Source organism: Bos indicus x Bos taurus, chromosome 3 (genome assembly GCF_003369695.1).
Source record: "Bos indicus x Bos taurus breed Angus x Brahman F1 hybrid chromosome 3, Bos_hybrid_MaternalHap_v2.0, whole genome shotgun sequence".
Taxonomy (NCBI): Eukaryota; Metazoa; Chordata; class Mammalia; order Artiodactyla; family Bovidae; genus Bos; species Bos indicus x Bos taurus.
Window position 1 is genome coordinate 116,789,797 of NC_040078.1, and position 19,159 is coordinate 116,808,955.

Genomic DNA, 19,159 nt, shown 5'->3' on the forward strand with positions numbered 1-19,159 from the left:
TAAAATCTCTTTTGTTCCTAATTTTATGAGTCTTTTTTCTAAAATTATGGATAGATGTTTAATTTTATTAAACATTTTCTCTGCTTCTATTGGAATGGTTCTTTCCTCACCTATCACAGTAAGAAGATAGATATGGTAGGATGGATATTATTGATGAGTGCATGTGTAAATGTCCATACAAAAAGAGACTGTTGTTTCCCCTATAAATATTGTAATGGCATTTGAACTTTTCTGTGCATGTGCTGTTTTAATTTTCAAAAAAAAAGTAAATAATAAAATGCATACCATGTTTTACAGGGGAAAATGTATTGTGAATATGAATGATATCAAAATATATCCATAAATTCAAAGAAAGTTAGTAAAAAAAAAAAAACCCATAGGACTTTGGAATGTTAGCATGACAAGGGGAACAAACATGGGAATAGAGCTCAGAAAATTCTAGGGAAGGGAAGAAGGAGAAGAATCAGACTTACTCTGTCAGATACTGAAATGCATTATGAAGTGACAGTGTAAAATATAGTGGAGGTGATGAAATTCCAGCTGAGCTACTTCAAATCCTAAAAGACGATGCTGTGAAGGTGCTGCACTCAGTATGCCAGCAAATCTGGAAAACTCAGCAGTGGATACAGGATTGGAAAAGGTCAGTTTTCATTCCAATCCCAAAGAAAGGCAATGCCAAAGAATGTTCAAACTACCGCACAATTGCACTCATCTTTCACGCTAGCAAAGTAATGCTCAAAATTTTCCAAGCCAGGCTTCAACAGTGTGTGAACTGAGAACTTCTGGATGTTCAAGCTAGATTTAGAAAAGGCAGAGGAACCAGAGATCAAGTTGCCAGCATCTGTTGGATCATAGAAAAAGCAAGAGAATTTCACAAAAATATCTACTTCTGCTGTATTGACTACACCAAAGCTTTTGACTGTGTGGGTCACAACAAACTGTGGAAAATTCTTAAAGAGATTGGAATGCCATACCACCCTACCTGCCTCCTGAGATATCCATATGCAGGTAAAGAAGCAACAGTTAGAATTTGACATGGAACAATGGACTGGTTCCAAATTGGGAAAGGAGTACATCAAGGCTGTATATTGTCACTCTGCTTATTTAACTTCTATGCAGAGTACATCATATGAAATGCTGGGCTGGATGAAGCACAAGCTGAAATCAAGATTGTCAGGAGAAATATCAATAACCTCAGATATGCAGATGACACCACTCTTATGGCAGAAAGTGAAGAAGAACTAAAGAACCTCTTGATGAAAGTGAAACAGCAGAGTGAAAAAGCTGGCTTGAAACTCAACATTCAAAAAATGAAGATCATGGCATATTGTCCCATCATTTCATAGCAAATAGATGGGGAAACAATAGAAGCAGTGACAGACTTTATTTTCTTGGGCTCCAGAATCACTGCAGATGGTGACTGCAGCCATGAAATTAAAAGATGCTCTCTCCCAATAAGAGAAAAGGTATGACAGACCTAGACAGCATACTAAAAAGCAGAGACATTACTTTGCTGACAAAGGTGCATCTAATCAAAGCTATGGTTTTTCCAGTAGTCATATATGGATGTAAGAGTTGGATTATAAAGAAAGCTGAGCACCGAAAAATTGGTGCTTTTGAACTGTGGTGTTGGAGAAGATTCTTGAGAGTCCCTTGGACAGCAAGGAGATCCAACCAGTCAACCCTAACGGAAATCAGTCCTGAATATTCACTGGAAGGACTGATGCTGAAGCTGAAACACCAATACTTTGGCCACCTCATGCGAAGAACTGACTCATTGGAAAAGACCCTGATGCTGGGAAAGATTGAAGGCAGGAGGAGAAGGGGATGATGGAGGATGAGATGGTTGGATGGCATCATCGACTCAGTGGACATGAATTTAAGTGGAGTTGGTGATGGACAGGGAAGCCTGGCGTGCTGCAGTCAGAGGGGTCCCTAAGAGTTGGAAATGACTGAGCAACTGAACTGAGAAAATATAGAACTGACACTGGGATAGACAGGCAGATCAATGGACTAGGAGAGCCAAGAAATAGACATTAGTGTGTTAGAATGTGATTTATGATAGTAGTGTCATTTCAAAATCAGTAGGAAAATGAATTATTCAATAAACAATTTTGGTACATTTGTTAAAAAAATAATAAGGTGGATCTTTGGCCCATGCTCAATATTAAAATAAGTTCCAGATGGATAAAATATTTAAAAGCAAAATATAAAATCATGAAAGAATGGGGAGTTATTCTGAGTGAAATCATTAATGATATTGAGATCATTTGATTTGAAGACCAACAATTATAAAGGAAAATAGTTAGATTCAAGTATATAGAAATGTGTTTTTTAGTAAAAAAAAAAAATCTGTAAGGAACCTCCACTTCAACGTTTCTAAACGCCAACAATGTATTAAAGAAAAATCTTTGTAGCATAGAATAGAAAATGGTTGGTTTCTTTAATGTTTCAAGAATTTCTTTCAAACCGAAAAAGATGAGCAAACCAATACAGTATAATAGATGAAGCCATGAGCAAATGCTTAAAAGAAGAACAAACACTTGAAAAGGTTTAGCCCCCTGCCCCATCAAAAAACAGCAAGGAAAATTAGTGAAATAGGTGAAGACCAGTATCAGTTTCATAAATATTTACAGGATTGGCAAGAGACCTCAACCATTTCTGTTAAATATTTCCCCTAAGTTTCTATTGGGTTAAAGTTTTAATTTTAGGTTACTATACATCTTTTCCTTTGTGACCTCCTCTTTTGTTTTTGTGAATCAAGCATTCACTTATAATTCATATTGTTTCTTAAAGGAAAAAAATTTTACATGTAGCTCTTTAATACATTTAGTCTACTGTGACTATAAAGTATGAGCCTAATACAGTTCATTTCCAACTAGCTTATCAGGTGCCCAGGACTATATATAGTGCAATCTTTCCTTCCCAAATTGATAATGAAGCCAACTTTATCTTGCCCTTCAGATGAGCCTCCGTGCGTTAGATTGTCTCCACATTTATCTACACCTGCTTTTGTCCTCCAGACCTCTCTTTTTGCAGGTAAAGAAAATGAAGACCAGGGAAGTTAGGTGCTTTGCCCCAGGTCACACAGCTGATGTAGGGTGGAGCTTGGGTGAGGGCCTTCATTCATCCCCTGACCCCCAACCCAACATTCTTCTCCTTAAGCTACACTTCCTCTCAACCAGACTTTGAGGAACCTGCCCTTTCCCGCCTGAACACCCAACTTCTGCTCAGAAAAGATCACTCATTCTGTGGGCAATGGCCAGACCTCCACCATGTCTGCAGAAAGGAAGAGCATGACTCTGTCCTAATTCCCAGGCTCTGTGCTGTGTTCCATGAGAGAAGGTCCACCTGGCTGGAGAATCTAGGCACTGCCTTCCTCCTGTAAGGATCAGTGCCCAGGCCTTAAGCAATGTGAGCACTGACCTCAGCCTGAGTGAGTTAAAATCCCAGCTCTGCCTCTTCCTACGTGAGTGACTCACCTTTGCTTCAATTCTTCATTTTGAAAATGATAATAACTTGGCTTCCCTGGTGGCTCAGATGGTCAAGAATCTGCCTGCAGCACAGGAGACTCAGGTTCGATCCCTGGGTGGAGAAGACCCCTGGAGAAGGGAATGGCTACCCACTCCAGTATTCTTGCCTGGAGACTTCCATGGACAGAGGAGTCTGATGGGCTACAGTCCATGCAGTTGCAAAGAATCCAGACATGGCTGAGCGACTAACATTTTCACACTTTCACTTCAATAACAGGAGCACCTAACTCATAGAGGTTTTGTAATAATTAACTGAGTTAATCCATGTAACATCCTTGCCATGGGCTTGTCAAGTTCACTACAGAGATTAATTTTCCTGTTTTTATTCAGCTAGAGGGTTGGTATCTGGTCAAATTTATATACCTTCTTTTAAGAGATACAGATCTTTTTCATATTGAAACTGGTGTCTTAGGGGTCTTGCTGTCATCTCCTAACAAAACAAATGCACCAAAAGCCAAACTTTCCCTTCGCTTGTATGGCAGAATGATGGTGAACATGGTCTGCTGAGTTAAGGATGCAGGTGGTTTGCTGACCGAAGGGAGAAAAGCAGCCACAGATGGTGGACTTCCTGTTTACAATGTGCTTGGGGAAATGACCGTTTTGCTCATGGAGAAAATATTTTTTTATCTTATTAGGTAGAAAAAAACAATAGGCAACAAAGACAGAATATTACCATCACAGCATTTTTGTCTCATGAAAAACTGATTGGCTTCCTCAAATATTGATTAAACATTCTACATGAAGTATTCTCTAGACAGTAAAATTCTGGCATAAAATAAACTTCCAGGCAAAGTTCACTTATGGTCAGAGAGGCTTCACCAAAACAACACTGTTTCGATATTGTGGTTCTGAAAACGGAAATGCCTGAAACCCCTTCAGGGAGGAAGGTTTTGATCGGAGAACAAATTTCTCATGGAGCCACTGTTTCCAATTGCTTCCTTGGCTTCTCTACAACTGAGCAACGTGAGAGACAGGGTGAAGAAAGTTCAAGCTTCAGTTGCCCAGGTGTGTGTGGTCCAGATACGTGGAGTCCATGCTCAGCTCACCTATCAGAAAGCAGACAAGCCAGAGAGTGGATCTCTGTGTTCAAGCTCCTGTTGATACCACCAACACACACCGGAGGAGTGCTTTTCCTAGGTTCAGATAACCAAGCAGAAAAATCCCTTGCCTTTCTCATGGCTCCCACCTAAAACGTCCTTCCATCAAGATTACCTTATATCTAGGGAGTTCTCTTAGGGGATTTATCCTCCTCGGTTCCATTTATCCTCAAGTTCCGCTGTTAGCTTTAGTGGTCTTTTCTTCTAGGTCCAAAGTATGTGACAGTATAAAAACCAGCAACTGTGTTCTGCCATGAGATGCACAGTCACATCTCAGCAGCCAGAACGGAACACAAGAGAACACGTAGAACATACAGTCCCATGAATGTTTTGCATTGACCTAAAGGCCATAGCATATTGAAAAACAGAGACATTACTTTGCCAACAAAGGTCCATCTAGTCAAGGCTATGGTTTTTCCTGTGGTCATGTATGGATGTGAGAGTTGGACTGTGAAGAAGGCTGAGTGCCAAAGAATTGATGCTTTTGAACTGTGGTGTTGGAGAAGACTCTTGAGAGTCCCTTGGACTGCAAGGAGATCCAACCAGTCCATTCTAAAGGAGATCAGCCCTGGGATTTCTTTGAAAGGACTGATGCTAAAGCTGAAACTCCAGTACTTTGGCCACCTCATGCGAAGAGTTGACTCATTGGAAAAGACACTGATGCTGGGAGGGATTGTGGGCAGGAGGAGAAGGGGACAATGGAGGATGAGTTGGCTGGATGGCATCACTGACTCGATGGACGTGAGTCTGAGTGAACTCCGGGAGTTGGTGATGGACAGGGAGGCCTGGCGTGCTGCGATTCATGAGGTCACAAAGAGTCAGACATGACTGAGTGACTGAACTGAACTGAACTGAACTGAAAGGCCATCTCTTTGTGTGCTCTACACATGGTTCACATGTACATCTGCATGCCATGTGTGTGGGTACACAGGTGTTCACACATCTGTACTTGCACTTCTCCAAGATGTCTTCTGAATGGTGAGGGTCAAAAGGAGATTGAGGCCCCCAAGGTCTGCTTTCATGTCAAAACTCCAAGATCCGGCTCATTCTTGAGTTGCTGCCAGAGCCTCAACAGGAAGGGAATCCATCCTGGAAGAACATGCATATGGATCTGGTGTCATCCTGGGCCTTTCTGGCACCTGGGACTGTAGACCTTGATTCCGAACAAACAGGGATTGTTGAAACCTTGCAGTGGACACCCACTGTACCCTGGCCTCAGGTCTGGGCTGGCGTGTTGGTCTCCAGCTATTGTGAGTGTTGGCTGCTGAGGACTCAGATGCCCTTTCCCGGAGAAGCACCCTTGGAACTTTCTGGCCCAGAAGTTCACATCCACATACAAGGCAGTCAGGCACCAATCCCTTGCTCCAAAGACGACCAACTCTATGATGAGATTCACACTCCAGAGCTCCCCTTGGGATCAGGCAGAGGCTAGACTCCAGCCAAGGCCACATCCTTGCTCAGTAGCTTCCCCCCTTGCCTGCTGACCTCACTCCATTTCTGATGAAAGTGCCCCCCCAGTAGATCTTCACAGACCCCCAACTCAGGCTTTGCTTAGGAAATCCCACATCTTTCTCCAAATGGCCAGGCCCATTGACAGTTTCCCAGGTAGCCAATCAAACTCCCTTCAGATAAATAAGAATGTGGACAATACTCTCATCCCCAGGGCTATTGAACAGCCACTGTCCCTTCACTGTGCTCTACAGTGAAATTACTATCAGCACTCACCACATGCAGGGGAAGTGAAAGGAAGTGTTAGTCATTCATTCATGTCTGGCTTTTTGCAACCCCATGGACCGTATTCCACCAGGTTCCCCTGTCCATAGAATTCTCCAGGCAAGAATACTGGAGTGGGTAGCCATTCCCTTCTCCAGGGGATCTTCCCAACCCAGGGACTGAACCTGAGTCTCTCACATTACAGACAGATTCTTTACCTTCTGAGCCACCAAGGAAGCCCCAGCAAACCCAAATAAAGAGACCCAAATTTGGACAGTAGGAAGATAAAACGCTCCATTGGTAAATTGTAGTTTTAAAAATGCATTCAGATATTAATTATGCTATATTTATTGGGTTGGCCAAAAGTTTAGTTTGGATTTTTCCTTGCGATGCTACTAACTTTTTGCCAGTGCAATACTTGTTAGAAAGCCACGGAAAATTAAGAACTTCAAAATAATTTCTACAAGTAAATGTGCCAATCAACAAAGATTTGGGGCTTCAGGGTGCCATTTGAGTTAATGACCATCATATAAAATTCTAATTTTTTGTTTAAGTTTTATCATTGGCCGCAAAGACTGTCAACTTTTTTTCCCTGAAGTGACAGGCTCACCTCATTCTTTTTTGAGCAACTGTCGAATCCCTACATCTGAATAATGGTAATTTGTCAATTATTCTTTCAAGTAAAAATGGCATTCCATGAAAAAAAAGAGAGAGAGAGAGATCTGTTAAAGTCACAACTCGATCGCATGAGCTCTTCTTCAGTGCAGCCCGCCCTTGTATTTAGGTACACTGAGGAGCTTGGCGTGTCCTTCTCATTTTGTTGCTCAGAATGTTCAAAGGAAAAGCACTCAAAGGTCAGAATTTAATAAAATCCCTCATTTGCACTACTGTGGCAATGGAAAACACAAGGTGCACCGACAGTTTGATGTCATCACCTAGATTCCTGCCAAGATGTTGGCAGCATTGCTCTCACATATCAGGGGAAATGTCAGCACAGTGGAAAAGGCAAAAAAAAAATGTTTTTGTGAGTTTTTTAAAGTAAGATTTTTATTTTAGAATACTTTTAGATTTGCAGGAACACTGCACAGACAGTACAACATGTTCTCAAGAACCTCACACCCATTTTCTCTTGTTATTAACATCTTGTGTTAGTAAGGTACATTTGTGTCATCCAAAGAACCAACAGTGAAACATTATTATCACCTAAAGTCCAGTCTACATACAGATTTTCCTAGTTCTTACTTGTATTTTGTTGTTGTTTCAGAACCTCACCCAACATACCTCCTTACATTGAGTTCTCATGCATCCATAGGCTTCATTGCATCATTTCCTCACTTTCATTGGTTTTGATGATTTCAACAGTTTTGCAGAGCTTTGTTCAGATATTTTGTGGAATGTCCCTTAATTGGAATGGATCTGATGTTTTCTCTTGATTAGCGTGAGTTCATGAATTTGGGGGGGAGGAAGACTACATAAATAAAATGCCATTCTCATCACGTCTTATCAAGGGTGTATACTATCAACATGACTTACCTCTACTGACGTTGGCCTTGATCACCGGGCTGCAGTTGTCTTTCTCAGATGTTTCTATGGTCCAGTAACTCTCATTCCCCCTTTCCACATTGTTCTCTATAGAAGAATATCACTTTGTGCAGCCCACACTTAAAGAGCAGGGAGCCCTGCTCCCCCTCTTGCAGGGCACAGTATCTACATGGGTTAATTGTAATCTTCTAACACAGGATACTTTCCTAGTGTTATCTGGAAAATAGACTTGACCTTACAGAACCCTGAAAGGATTTGGGGAAACCTCCCAAAAGTCTGCAAACCACACTTTGAGAATCACTGTTCTACACAATGGAGGCAGGGAAGGATGTCTCTGGAACTGAGGAGCGATGCTCAGATGCTTCCAAGATTCCCTGGAGTTAACTCAGAGGAAATCGCCACCACTGTCACTGGACAAGTGCAAGTCAGCTAAGGAAATGTAGGTCCAATTCCCTCACACCAGGCAAGCAGTCCAGAGTCACAGAGTGCTTCTGTGGTGGCAGCGGTGGCGGTTTAGTCGCTGAGTCATGTCCATCTCTTGCGACCCCATGGACTGTAGTCCTCCAGGCTCCTCTGTCCATGGGATTTCCCAGGCAAGAATACTGGAGTGATTTGCCGTTTCCTTCTCCAGGGGATCTTCCCGACAGAGGGATCAGACCCAGGTCTCCTGTGCTGCAGGCAGATTCTTTACCAACTGAGGTATCAGGGAAGCTACCAAAGAAATGCTTCTGTAGGAGGAGGAAAATGCAGACTGAAATATCCTTCGTGGTGAGTATCCATCGTGGCTGACGGATATGCAGTTTCGGTGACAGGGCATTGTTTCATTAACACTCTTGTTCAAATTCCAGTGGGTGGGTCTGGCCACCACACTATTACCATACTGTTACAGATCCCACTGGATCTCCTCTTGTTCTAGTCATCAGCAAGGCAACATTTTTGGAATTGGAACCAGATAACATGCACAGCATGGTTAGATACGAGAGCCCCAAAGGGACTCTCAGACAGGAGGTAGGCAAGTTTCCCTGCTCGAGGCACCACAGTTGCAACCTATCTGTGTGCACAGCGTGTAGGCTCTGGTTGGCTTCATCCAAGTGCAGCCGGGCAGCGCTTTCCCACACCTGCACTGCACGTCGCTTGACTGCCTCCAATGGCTTCTGATAAAGCCGGAGCAGGGAATACACAGAAACCTGCTTGATACCAACACCTGTACAACTCAGAGGTACAGGATACTTATCTCAGTCCACTCAAGCTGCTGTAAGAACATAAAGCTACCCACTCCAGTATTCTTGGGCTTCCTTTGTGGCTCAGCTGGTAAGGAATCTGCCTGCAATGTGGGAGCCCTGGGTTCGATCCCTGGGTTGGGAAGATCCCCCAAAAAAGGGAAAGGCTACCCATGGCAGTATTCTGGCCTAGAGAATTCCATGGACTGTATAGTCCATGGGGTCGAAAAGAGTTAGATGTGACTGAGCAACTTCATCCGTTTTCAATTATAAGAAGAATAAAATTTGTCAAAAGATTCTACATATCCTATCTACAATTTGTGTGACAATTCCACTTGTTTGCCTAGTATTTTTTTATATTTTAATTTTCTTTTAGATGAGTAGGAGTTTTCATTAATTTGAGAGTATAACAAGACAAGCCATTTCTGTATTATATAATTCTAAAATGCTCACCTTCACATAGCTAAAAGCATTAGATTTTTTCATCAGTGAGATCAGAACTCAAAGTCTATCTGCCTCTTACAAGTAAGGCTACCTTGGGCAAGTCCCTGAATGATTCCAGGTCCTTTTAAAAATAAATAAATCAGTAAATAGGACCAACACCACCCATATCTTGTGTGTCTGGTAGCTGTTATTTTTTTCAAGAATAAGACAATTGATGTAAGGTGACAACCACATACAGAGTCTGGAACCAATAGAAAAACGATGTCTATTATTTGTAGTATCTGCAGATACTATTTAGGAACCCCTCTCCATACTTGCTGACATCAGCATCTTTAGCTATCCACTCTTGAAAACTTTGGTTTACTGTTCTCTTTCACTCTTTTAGTCTGTTGGTCCTAAATGGTTCACTTGTTCTCCTCTCACCCATCACTGGAATCAACAATTCCAGATCAGACTCTCCACCCACCTCCCTTCGTCTAATCAGGCACTGAGATCCTCTGTCATCTCACGTGCCTGAAATCCCTGTTCTCCATCATCTCTGCCCAAACCTCACCTTGGCTGCTCCAGAACGCTGCCCACTCTAGGGCCTTTCTGCTGCAGCCACCGTGATTAGGGCAGCCCGCTGTGTTGCTGCCATTGGTGGGAGAGAGGCACTCAACTGAGCTGTCCGGGGTCACACACAGCACTCAGCAGCCTCGGGGACAGGTCCCAAGCTTTCTCTGAGTGTCCTTCCAGAAGGGACTCCTTTTCACTGGCACCCTTGGCAAGAGTCTTATACGTTTTTTGACTCCATTAACTTTATCTGTTGGTTGAGTCATGCTTAAACACCATGGTGGTACAGAGTCAGTTCAACTGAACTTTCAGCTTAGATTCTTTGGAAAATAGCTTCCGTGCCTACGTGCATTTTTGCAGTGGAGAGTCATCAGCTGGGAGAGCCCGCGATTAGGACAAAGTAGGACCAGATTTTCAGTGAGTTTCCATTTTGGAAATCTCTCAAGAGTCGAGTCCATAAAAGCAGTGACCTTTAATGTTTATTTTTAGTAAGGAAATGTGTGTGTGTGTTCAGTTGCTCAGTCATGTCTGAGTCTTTGAGACCCCATGGACTGTAGCGCCTCTATCCATGGGATTCACCAACAAGAGTACAGGAGTGGGTTGCCATTTTCTCCTCCAGGGGATCTTTCCAGCCCAGGGATCAAACCCAAGTCTCCTGCATCTTCTGCATTGGCAGGCAGATTCTTTTACCACTGAGCCACCTGGAAAACAAGGAAATGCAGTATTTCAAATAAATATTTTGCAGAAAACATAGGAAGCAGATAAAGGAGGAACAATTCTGATTAGGTGGCAGAGAGGTGTGGAGATTTAATCAGTCCCTCAGCACCTCTCCTGAGATAACCCCAGAGGTTCCATCACTGAATTCAGAGCCTTGAAACCACTGCTCTGAAGACTACAGAGTTCCCCCAAAGGCCCCAAAGCAGGAGTGAACTAGCAGCAGCGGACACCTGGGTGAGGTTTGGAATGGGACCCATGGGAAGAAGAGTGCAACAGAGTCCAGCCTCCACCTCCAGGAGCATCTCCCAGGTGAAGAGCCTCTCTGAGGCACAGTCCCTGCTTCAAACGCATGGCACACTGATGCTTGAGACCACAGAGGATCCAAGGGGACAGGGCCTGCATCATTTTGGATTCTTTGACTACAAGCAACAGAAATTGACTCTACCCCATGCAAAAAGAAATTTATTAAACTAATATGGGGTGGCTCATAGAAATAGAAAAAAAGCTGGAAAAGCAGACTTCGAAGGGGAATCAGGGAGTTCCTATCATCCAGATGGTAGGAGATCACTGACCTTCTCAGCTGGGTGTGCACAATGGGATGAATGGAGTCCTATATGGAAGAGGTGGTGCCCCAAAGGCAAGCCCCAAAGTAGACGATCAAGCAACAGCTGCTGACCACAGGACCCCAGAGGACCTAGCGCCTGGAGGAGGGAAGTTACTTCATTACTAACTAGGTCACCACAAGACTTAAGCTTCTGCTCCCACAATGGCTGCTCTGTCTGCTCCGGTCTCATGGATAACACCTAGATCATCTGACAATCAGGTATCATAAACTGTCCCGGCCAAGACCAGGGACAGACCAGCTGGCTTCCAGCTCTGACCTTGGCCATGGGACCTGCTCTTGAGTCACCTCTAGTCTTGACTCTTCCCACCTTGACTCACATCCTCTTGCTGTCTCCTCCTGGCTGCTTCTGTCAGCCAGCCAACCCCATCCCCCAACCCCAGCCTACAGCTTTTCCTCTGCACATGCTGTCTCAGCAGGGAAGATGCTCCTCCTCTCACCAGTGACCCCACTCTTTTCTTACTTGACCCCAGGCCTGTCTTTTCTGGCCCCATTGTAGGGTTGGCTCATCCAGAGTCTCATCCCATAAGCTGGGAAACTCTGGTGCAAGACAAGTGGGAAGGCTGTGTGGCCAGGTACTCGGGGAACATGAACAAAGATCCAAAGTCTCATCCACATGAGGAATATAGTCAGGACCCAGTGTGGCCAGAGTCTGGACCCTGGGAGACAAACAAGATGCTGGGCACACTGTGGGATGGTCCAGATCCTACAGACTACAGGATGGTCCAGGGTCCAGATCCTACAGAAGTGAACAGATTGAGTGAAAATTGAGATGTGGGTATTCCACACTGATGCCCTGCCTGAGGGTTTTGACAGCCCAGAGCCGTCGCATTCCTCAGGGAGGTGAGAAGCCTCCTTGCCTGCCAGAGTGCTGCCATCAGATAGACTGTTCTAGAAAGCCATGGGATATCTCACTCAGCTTTCCTTCCACAGCCTTCTTTTGAGTTGATACCCTCCATCCTAGCCTGAGTTACTTTTTTCCCCCATGGCTATCAAATTTGGCTGCCACTGAGCGACTGAACTGAACTGAACTGAAGGCTTTTGTTTCATCTGAGCATAGATGAGCTGATTGGGTGGCATCACTAACTCAATGGACATGAGTTCAAACAAACTCCAGGAGATGGTGAAGGACAGGAAGCCCAGCATGCTGCAGTCTATGGGGTCACAAAGAGTTGGACAAGACTTAGCAACTGAGCAACATCAGCAAGAATAGCACTGGTTCAGAAAACACCTTCCTTCCCTCACTCCGGGTTAACGATCTGAATTAAAGAGTGGGCTGAGGAGGCCCAGATGTCACATGTAGCCGTGATGGACAATGTGAGGTTCTGAAACGATTCCAAAGAAATCAATCTGAGTCTGCTTGTGAACATTCCAGGAAACCAAGCCAAGGAGTTTAGATTTGGTCTCTTTTATTCCTGCTGGAAGATGGGAAATCAATAAACATTTGTGGAATGGATAGATGCAATGATTAAGAACAAAACATTTTTATAATAGAGTGATTATGACAAGTTGGAGACAGGGTAGGTGCCTTACGCAGACACACTGGTTCTGTAATAATTATTAAACACCAAGAAAGATGAGGAGGGTCTGGACTGGCACAGGGGCAAGTGGGGTGAGTTGCAGAGACCTCTATGAAGTAGAACTCATCACCAGTTGGGGGAGAGGAGGAGGAGTCATCAAGGACCTCCAACGTCATGAGGCTGAAAAAATGTGAGAGCAGCAGCATCAGGAGCTCCTGGGGAGACGGGGCTTTGGAAGAGGACACTTCAATCTGGACATGAACGTGCCTGGATGGATGTTTCGGTGCATTTCCAGAGCTCAGGAGAGAGATTGGAAGGGTGAGAGCTCATGCCCCCAGGCGGGCACACGGGACAAGAGTGAGCAAGGGCTCCCGAGTTGTCTCTCATAATGTCCACCCACGTCACAAGCTCAGCTGCCTCACTGCGCATGCCCTATCTGACCACATCACCTGGCTGGCCTTTTTGACCTGTCAGCCCACCTGTGGGAAAGACAGCACCCAGCCTGGCTTCCTCTCCAACGGACTAGCCCTGAAATCATAGTCGGACCCAAGGACTTAAGCACAGAAATTCTATATGAGCTGTGATCTCAGAGAATATAAGTGAGCAGGAAGTGTGAATGGCGGAAGAAAACTGAAGTCCAGGGAAAGTGCATCATGAGGGTCACTTTTGTGGCAGCTGGTGCTCAATCCTACCAGGACCTCAGCGCACAGAATGCCTGTTAGAATTGTCCAAACACCGCCCCTGCCTCCGGGATCAAAATGGACAACACTTACTTATCAGCTCCCTGCTGCCTCAGGTGCCCTGAGGGGCACAACTACACTCACCTTTCTAAGCTGCTCTTACACGTGTGCCACGTGGGGACCAGCCACATCCACAACTCTGTGGGAGCCCAAGGCAGAGCATGAAGGATGTGGGCTCGTGCCTGAAGTCAGAGCTGTCTGTGAAACATGACGAGAGCCCTCCCAGGACTTCCAATCAGTCACATCTTGGATCTAGGTGAGGCCAAGAAGGTGTGGAAGGAGCCCAGAGCTGTGTGTTCATAACCCCCTTGCACTCTTCGCTTCCTCTCCGGCCCTTCACATTCAGTCCAACCAGAACTGAGTCTTCAAGATGTAGCATCCACAGTTAGTGGAATAAAGTTCGGCCCCACTGCTGCCATTGACCCAGAGCCCCCAACACCATTTATAACCTCCTACCTTCCCCATCCTTCACCTCCTACCTTCTATGTCCATAACCTCCTACGTTCCCATTCCATCACCTCCTACCTTCCCAATCCATCACCTCCTACCTCCCCATACATCACCTCCTACCGTCCCTGTCTATCACCTTCTACCTTCCCCATCATTCATCTCCTACCTTCCCCATCCTTCACCCCCTACCTTCCCAATACATCACCTCCTACATTCCCCATCCATCACCTCCTACCTTCTCTGTCCATCACCTCCTACCTTCCCCATCCATCACCTCCTACCTTCCCCATCCATCACCTCCTACCTTCTCCATCCATCACCTCCTACCTTCCCCATCCATCACCTCCTACCTTCCCCATCCTTCACCTCCCTCCTTCCCCATCCATCACCTCCTACCTTTGCCTCCCATCAACTCCTACCTTCCCCATCCAAAACCTCCTACCTTCCCTATCCATCACATCCTACCCTCCCCATCCATAACCTCTTACTTTCCCCATCCATCACATCCTACCTTCCCCATCCATCACCTCCTACCTTCCCGATCCTTCACCTCCTACCTTCCCCATGCATCACATACTATCTTCCCCATCCATCACCTCCTACAATCTCTGTCCATCACCTTCTACCTTCCCCATCCTTTACCTCCTACCTTCCCCATCCATTGCCTCCTACTTTTCCCATCCATCACCTCCTACCATCCCCATCCATCACCTCCTACCTTCCCCATCCATCACCTCCTACCTTCCCCATCCATCACCTCCTACCATCTCTGTCCATCACCTCCTACCTTGTCCATCCTTCACCTCCTAACTTCCCCTTCCTTCACCTCCTACCTTCCCCATCCATCACCTCCTACCTTCCCCATCCATCACCTCCTACCTTCCCCATCCATCACCTCCTACCTTCCCCATCCATCACTTCCTACCATCTCTGTCCATCACCTCCTACCTTCCCCATCCATCACCTCCTACCTTCCCCATCCTTCACCTCCTACCTTCCCCATCCTTCACCTCCTACCTCCCCATCCATCACCTCCTACGTTTCCTATCTTTCACCTCCTACCTTCCCCATCCATCACCTCCTACCTTCACCATCCTTCACCTCCTACCTTCACCACCCTATCCAGATGTCACTCACCTTTGGCTACCACTCGCTTTGGCTGGTCTCAGTTGACTGCCTGCTCAGATTACCCAGATCTCCACCAGAAGGATGTGAGGTGAGGCTCCCTTGCCTCTCGCAGGTCAGGATGCTGCCATTATCTGTTACTTACATTGCTGGTCTGAAAGCACAGGAAAATGCTTCAGCCCACGCTGAGGCTCCAGGGAGCCTTATCAGCAGCCCTGGCCCCTGATGACAGCAAGAGTCAGTAATCCCTCCTGACTCCCCCGCTGGCACCCTGACATGGCTTGTGCTAGATGAACAAGCTGTACTCAGAGCTTCTGAATCAGTGAACTCGGAGTCCCTGGAGGGAGTTCTTTGCCTGGAAATCAAATGATCTTTTTGCTTTCAGCAGGAATGGATGGAACAATAAAGGCCTGGAAGTGGCTCCACCAGGGGGTGCCTGGTGGCCTTGCACGTCTCCGCGTGGGCTGTGTGGGCAAAGCGCTATCACGGTTAACGTGGACCTTAGCAGAACTCCCGTGCTTCGACCAGAATATGAGAGCACAGGAGCTTTGTCAGGAGACTCTTCCCCGCTTATGGGGCAGTTTCTCATCACCTCCTGTGTTCTGAGGATGTATGAGGCTCCCTTCTCCCCATCCACACTCTGTCCCCAACCACCTCCTTTAGGGTCCATCTACAGTCAGTGTAACTGCCTGGATGTGGCATGAAACAGGTCTATCAGCAACAGGGCCCCATGACTCATATGTTGTCACCTGCTCTCTGCCATTTTGGTATCATTCTGTGGGACAAGGGGCAAGCAGAGGTGGCATGCTTTGCTTTTTCTCTCTTTGTAAGGTATAAACTGTTTGGATCTAACAAGGTTGCATTGTTTCTTTACCAGCTAAATTTGTTCATTTTACCTTGACAATAATGCTCATGGAACGATGAGGCTCTCTTTTCATTTAAGTGGCCACCCTGATACCTATTATAACTGGGCATAAGCCATGGATTACCGACTCCTTGGTAGCTCAGCTGGTAAAAAATCCACCAGCAATGCAGGAGACCCTGGTTCGATTCCTGGGTTGGGAAGCTCCCTGGAGAAGGAATAGGCTACCCACTCCAGTATTCTTGGGCTTCCCTGGTGGCTCAGATGGTAAATAATCCACCTGCAATGCAGGAGACCTGGGTTCGATCCCTGGGTTGGGAAGATCCCCTGGAGGAGGGCATGGCAACCCACTCCAGTATTCTTGCCTGGAGAATCTCCATGGACAGAGGAGCCTGGTGGGCTGCAGTCTATGGAGTCGACTGAGTGACCAAGCACAGCACAGCACCAACTCTTTAAAGGGCCAGTAGGTATATTTCTAAATCTTCTAAGAAACCCCTCATCCTCCAGATACTTGCAACTTTCACATATGAGGTTTGTGGTTGCTTCTTACTGTACTAGACACCTTTCAAATAGAAAAGGATGTACTCAGGGCTTTAACTCAGCTCAAGCAGACACAGAGAAGGAGAAATATTCTCCTGTAGACTTAAAAGAAATACTTGTTTATATGTGCCACTGTGACAAGTGTATACACAGGGAAGTGGCTCCACCAAGGTGCCTGGTGACCTGGAACATCTCCATGTGGGCTATGTAGGCAAAGCTATGGAAATTCAGTCACAAAATTTGACTCTGTGGGTTATAGAATTCCAACTAAGTTCATAATGCAACTCTTACAAATTCAATTTGTAAAGGCTACACTCCATTACAGTTATTACAAAATAGTAGGCATATTCCCCACGTTGTATAATACATCCTGGAGCTCATCTTACACCCAATAGCTTGTCCCTCCCACTTCCCTTCCCAATGCAACTTCAACAGGATGCTTATGTTAAGAAAAACACACTTATTTGGAAGAAGAGGGGAGGGGTCTTGAGACATGAGATGGGACTATTGGGTAAATAGGATAATCTGGAAAACTTGAACCTCCAAATCCTCTTGTGTTGCCCTTCCAGAAAAATTAGACCTTTCTCCAGGACTGAGGAGGTGCCCTTGCCTTGTTTAAAGAACAATACTTGGAGCAGTCATCTGAATGACTATTCCTCTCAGGCCCATCCTCAACACCACTCATTGCCTCAAGACCTACAGCTCAGATCCATCATGACCCAAGGGATAATCCCAAGGTCTTCAGGACACAGAAGAGATGACGCACCAAAAGATGACGTATCAAAAATGATCTGTGTAGGCAGCAACCTGAGAAGCATAGGTTTTAAGGGTATCAGACCAAGCGGGATGAATATAACTGCATCATATTGAATGTGCCAAGATAGGAATGTTTGTATAAAGATTCAGGATTTAATGTTCTAGCTTTCACAGCTAGAATGGCTTTACCAGCTGGCATTTTTCATAGACTGGAACTTGGATTGAGTGGTGACCTACATTCAGTGAGGTCAGGGTGTCAGAACTTGCACAACACTGCGTGGAGTAAGGAATCCAAAGGCCGAGGGAGACGAGGATCAGAAGCAGGTTTTATTACGGTCAGCCCACTCACCCTCATCTTGACTGTCTTCAGGTGGTGCCCAAAGCCGGCACATAAGAAACTGAGAACCAGCTCCCCTGAAGATCTCTGTCATAGCATCCTCAGTAAGCAAGAAGGAAAGGGGAGGTCTGCCACTGAAATACACTCCCTGACCTGACGTCGGCAGGAATGATGGAATTCCAGCCTGACTGAGGCCAAATGCCAGCCTCCAACCACAAAGATCACAGGGGGCTGTGAGGTCAGCACGCTGATATATTTTATCCTGCAGGGAGTACAGTGATGACTACTTTATCAAGTGTTTCCTATGGAAGAGATACAGGAGACATCTATTTATGTCATTTTATATCTGTAACTGGAAATATTCTGAGTCCAGTGAACAGAAATATGACTGAGTCACCTAGTAGGGAGTCCTGGCACCTCACTCGATGCTTGCTTTTTCGGTTCTATTGAGAAATAATTGACATACATCACCTTGAAAGTCAGGTGTACAGCATGATGCTTTGATTTACATGTATTGTGAAATGTTTACCCCAACAGCTTCAGATAACATTCATCATTTTATACAGATATAATATAAAGGAAGGAAACAAATTCTTGTGATGAGAAGCCAGAATCTGCTCTCTTAATTACTTTCTATTTTACTTTATTCATTTTTAATTGGAGGATAATTGCTTTACAATGTTGTGTTGGCTTCTGCCACGCATCAACAGGAATCAGCCATAGGTACACACATTCCCTCCCTCTTAAACCTCCCTCCCATCTCCCACCCCAACCCACCCCTTTAGGTTGTCACAGATCCCCAGTCTGAGCTCCCTGCATCATGCACAAATTCCCGCCAGCTATTTATTTTACATATGGTGATGCATGTATTTCAATGTTACTTTCTCAGCTCGTCCCACCCTCTCCTTACCCCACTGTGTCCACAAGTCTGCTCTTTATGTCTGCGTCTCCACTGCTGCCCTGCAAATAGGTTCATCAGCACCATCTTTCTAGATCCCACACATATACATTAATACACTTGTTTTTCTCTGACTTACTGCACTCTGTATAATAGGCTCTAGGTCAGTCTGCCTCATTAGAACTGACTCAAATGCATTAATTTTTATGGCTGAGTAATATCTTACTGAATATTTGCACCACAGCTTCTTTATCCACCCATTCACCTGTTGATGAACATCTGGGTTGCTTCCATGTGCTAGCTATTGTAAAGAGTGCTGTGATGAACACTGGGGTACAAGTGTCTTTTCCAATTATGGTTTCCTCTGGGTATAAGCCCAGATACATGCCCAGTAATGGGATTGTTGAGTCATATGGTATTTTTATTCCCAGCTTTTTAAGAAACCTCCATACCACTCCCCATAGTGACTGTATAAATTTGTATTCCTACCA

General features: G+C 45.2%; 1 long non-coding RNA gene across 1 annotated transcript; it reads right to left on the reverse strand.

Moving 5' to 3' along the window:
• Window positions 1-10,760: 10,760 nt before the first annotated feature.
• LOC113890209 lies at window positions 10,761-15,545 on the reverse strand. Its single transcript, XR_003510448.1, has 3 exons — window positions 15,288-15,545; window positions 11,391-11,519; window positions 10,761-10,802 (listed from the first exon to the last, which is right to left on the reverse strand). It is a non-coding gene; the product is annotated as an uncharacterized LOC113890209 (long non-coding RNA).
• Window positions 15,546-19,159: the final 3,614 nt, after the last annotated feature.